We start from the raw sequence: 4,628 nt of genomic DNA, 5'->3' as shown, positions 1-4,628 counted from the left end.
GAAGTGTGTCGTTAGCTTTGACTTATGGGAAAATTGGGGCACAGAAAGGACAGGTAAGTTATTCCACCTTAGGTGTGAGGTCAGGACTGAAAGCCAGAAGTTTGTTTCCCTGACATAGTAGACAATCTCTCAAAGAAATGAGGGGATAAGTCTAGAGGAAGATCCAAGTCACTCCAGCTCTAAAATCCCATGTTTCAGTATTGTTGGGCACAGATTATCATTTGAATTTCGTGTGTGAATGTCTGTCTGTTACTGGAGGAATTTAAAATCCATGTATTATCCTCTTATAATCATAACTGCTGCTCATGTGTGATCTTATACTCAGGAACATTGAATAATATCAGATTACAAGTCCGTTCTGACCAACCCTCTTTTGGATTTCATTAAGAAAGAAAAGCTGGTGAGAGACAACGCAGAAGGCAGTGATGTAAACTGCTAGATCTATATAGTGTGAAATGAGAGCTGTTAAACAGGCACTTCATTTGGTCAATTCAACAATCCTGGCTGGACCTAGAGAGTTTTGGCTTATCCAACCTATTTTCCACTAGCCATTGCCTCTCCTGTCCTTCTGGTTTCCATGGAAACTGGCTTCAGAAAAGCCAAAGATGGGCTATTTCAGATGCGCCTACTTGTGTTTTCATAGCACTTCTAGAGGGGCTAGAAGACGAAACTGACTGGAAAGGTGGTGAGAATATGTGGTAAGACAACTGGAATGGGACAGATCCGATGGTATTTGTGTCAGCTCAGTGGTTTTTCTTTGGGATTATTCTAAAAACTCTCTAGCATTCACTACAGTGAAGGTCTCTGATTGGACCGTGTACCTCCCATGTGCATTACAAACATTTTGCAGAGCTGCTAAGTATGTAAGTATCCAGCGTGTGTTACCATCTCATATTTAATTAAATGCTATGGAACTCTCTGTGCCTGTGCTTGTCTTCTGTGAGGAATAGCGGCAGAATGGGCCACAATTCTCCCCAGCCACTGAACACATTCTGGTGTCATTTGCTGTCATCTTATATATGGATCTTCAGGGAAAACTCACTCAGTGATTAAGTAATGAATTAACAAATTAAGGAATTAACAGCAATTTGTTGAGTATCTGCTTTGCGTTCCTTTGTTCTGTGCTAGGCACTGGAGTTACAGAGATGAGATGCACAGTTTCCAGCTCACAATCACTGGGGGGCAAATACACATAGGAACAGTCACAATGTCATATCACAGCCTTGAAGGCAAAGTATCATCAGGGTTCTCAGCTGAAGCGATCAAAACAAATTTGGGCTGATTTGAGCAGAAAAGGGATTTAAGAAAGGCTACGAGAGTCCTCCCAGAATCCAGAATATCTGAGAGGATCAAGGAACCAAACATGGAGTTCACAAAGCCACCCCTTCTTTCTAGCACTGGCACCCCCAGAAACTGAAGTCAGCCTTCTCCACTGCCACCACCAGCACCCCAGAGCAGACTTGGCCGCAGTGTCCAGCAGCTTCATGTCACTGGAGCCTGTGGTTGGGTGTAACTATGCCTAGCTCAGGTACCTGGGCTTAAGCAATGGGAAGCAGAGAGGAGAATAGCTGGTGTTTGCACCCTCTACAGTAAGAGGTTGCATCTTGTAGAGTGGGGCGGTCCCCAAATATAAGAATGAGCTGCTGCTGCTGGCTGAGGAAGGAAAAAATAACAAACAAACCAGGAGAGGCGATGTGAAGGAAATCACACTTGATGTGGCAGTGCAGAGTAAACAGGAATGTGCCAGATACAGGAGCCCAGAGGACATTTCCTGGCAGAGGAAACTGCTCAAAGTCATGGAGTTGTGACAGAACATGGGACGTTAGGGGAGTTACAGATACAATAGGTGATGTCTCCTTGCCCAGTAGGGTGTTGGTTGTTCCCAAAAGTCAGACACAGGGCACTTTTATAAAAAATAATACAGTTCTGACTGGAACACTTTATTTTAATTAAAAACATCTGACTGTATGTCCATTCACCACTCATTTGTAACCAGGCCAAAGCTGCTCCTTTGGGTTGTGGGTTGTTGACCATAGCTTCACATCATCTTTCTTTGGTAAAGCACACTGCAACACATCATCTACTCTTTCTAGCTTTGCTTTCTTTAAGATGGATAAGGACTTTCAAACACTTACAAAAAAAAAAATCTAAGTGTAGATGTCTAACTTTTTAAAGGTATTCTCCAGCCCAATGTCATGCCATCATGTTTTCAACCCTGTGGTATTCTTTCAACATGCCTTTGTCAGGTTTTTTCAAACCATTGAAGGTAGTTCTCATGGATCCACATCAGTCTTTCTTTGCATACTCATACTTTATCAGCCTCATAATATGATCACAGTAACAGGTCCAGTTGGCCTAAACAAGTCTGGAACATGCAGGACTGACTTGAGTGAGTTTATTTCTCACTTGGTGGGTACGGAGTGCACTAGGAGATAACCTGCTAGCAGGCAAGTCTCAATGTAGGTGTCAGTGTATCCCACAGAGAGAATGAAGAGTGCTGGGTCATTCGGCAGGTGGTTCAGTGGAAGCCATCCACAGGCAGAGAGTCTGCTGAGCAGTGGTTAAGATGGCACTTGGCAGAATTAGTGGGGACCAATGGTTAAGCGTTTGACATGCCAGTCTCAGAAGTTTTGATTTAGTCTTCAGGGCGTGGGAGTACCTGGGAGGATTTTAATCAGGGATGTGGCATAATAAATTTCATGTGTGTATCAGAGTTTATGGAGGAATCCTATAACACCTTATGCTAACCTCTATCATCAGCACGTTGATTTGGCATTATCTAATCTGACTCCCCTATGGGCTTCTAAGTACTCTGGCAGAGAGAACTGTGACTTATTAGGGGTGTATGTGTGCTGTTAAACACAGTACCTAAGATCCAGAAGGCACTCAATCATAACATGGAATGAATGAATCAGCATGTTAGTGAATGATATTGTATTAGTCAGTGTGCTTTCTCATCACCATCCAGGATATAATGATGCCAGGCTAGGATGCTCAGAGGCAGGCACTGCATTCCTGAGAGAGTAGCACATCTGGGCAGCCACGTGTAAGGAGTCGGTTGTCTTCCCCATCCACAGTTACCTCCCCAGCTGCACTCTTAACCACTGTAACCACAGATGTGGGGAAACAATAGGGTGGGGGAAAGAATTTTCCAAAGCTTCATTTCTCTGATGAATATCTGCATTTAATTTTGTTTATTCACTTATTTGGTTTATTTTTGATGCACATTGGAGTCTAATTTAACTTTACATCTTAATGGCTTGTGGCATTTGTATGGGATTTGTGTATAGCTTGCAATGAGGCAGCTGTTCAGGCAAAGAAAGTATGATACATAAAACTTGGTGGGTCAGAGGAATACATTAACACTCACAAAGCAACTGGTGAAAACAAATGTGAAGCAAACAACACATGAAGGCCCTGAGGTTTGAAAAATAAAATTTTGATGCTGACTTCTGCAGAAACACTTGAGTTGGACCCCTCAACTGTAAATTATGAGGGTCAATTCCTTTCTACTGTGGTAAAGATTTCTCAATGAGAAGAGAACTCACAGAGGCTGAGAAGGACTTTTTCTTTTTTTATGACAAATTAGTTGCTGCAAAGTATGAATTGGACTAGTCATTAAACAAAAAGGATAAATAATCAGAAAATATTTTAATATTAAGGTAGAGACACTGTTATCCATTGGTAACAGTGAAATATTTCCTTTATAGTTTAAGGAATAATTAGTTTTGATAAAAATTCAATAAGTGCTCTTCCATGAGACTGATGGATACACTATCAAGTCCCTTTTTTACACATCAATAAACTTTCATGGATTTAAATGTGAGGGTGCCAATGCAGATTTGAGCGATGCTTAGGATTAATTTTTTTAATAAAAAAAAAAACTTTAGTAAAATAAGAATAGAATATAAGCCAGGGTCATGCTCAATGGTGAAATATTAAAAGTACTCCACTAAACTTAGAAATAAAACAGAAGAAATTCCACTGTCACCACATTTAACGTTCTTGAAATGCTAGAAAATGCAATTAGACAAGGAGAAAAAGTAAGAGGCATAAATATTAAACAGGAGGAAACTAAATGATTATTATTGGCAGATGAAATGATTGCGTATCTGGAAAACACAAAGGGATCAAGTAAAAAAATACACTAAAAGACTTCATTAAGGTCTTTGATTATATTTCCATATGTTGAATTATTTCTTTAAATCTTCATTGAATATTTATTAAAAACTAATACTTGCTTATTCCTCAAAATTCAAGAAACACAGATATATATGACAAAGCAAGTAAAAGACCTCATTCCCCAATCCCACTGCTCAGAAATAATCATATTTAATAAGCAATGTGTAGTTTTCCCCATCATATACATATGTACATATGCTATTGTTCTAAATATCATATGGAAAAATTCAAGAAGAGCCTGCACAAGTCTGGAGAAGAAAAGAATTGAAAAGAAACTAACTATATGAGTGATTTTGACATTTATTCATTTTTTAAAGACAATATAAATTACATTCGACAAAATGACAAAAATTTTCAGTGCAAAAAGCTACAAAGTTACTTGCCTAGAAATTATAGATATCCCTGGTTAGATTTTCCGTTTTTCTTCTTCTTTTCCTTTTTTTTAA

Source organism: Neomonachus schauinslandi, chromosome 7 (assembly GCF_002201575.2).
Source record: "Neomonachus schauinslandi chromosome 7, ASM220157v2, whole genome shotgun sequence".
Classification (NCBI taxonomy): Eukaryota; Metazoa; Chordata; class Mammalia; order Carnivora; family Phocidae; genus Neomonachus; species Neomonachus schauinslandi.
This window is presented reverse-complemented; position numbering follows the sequence as displayed.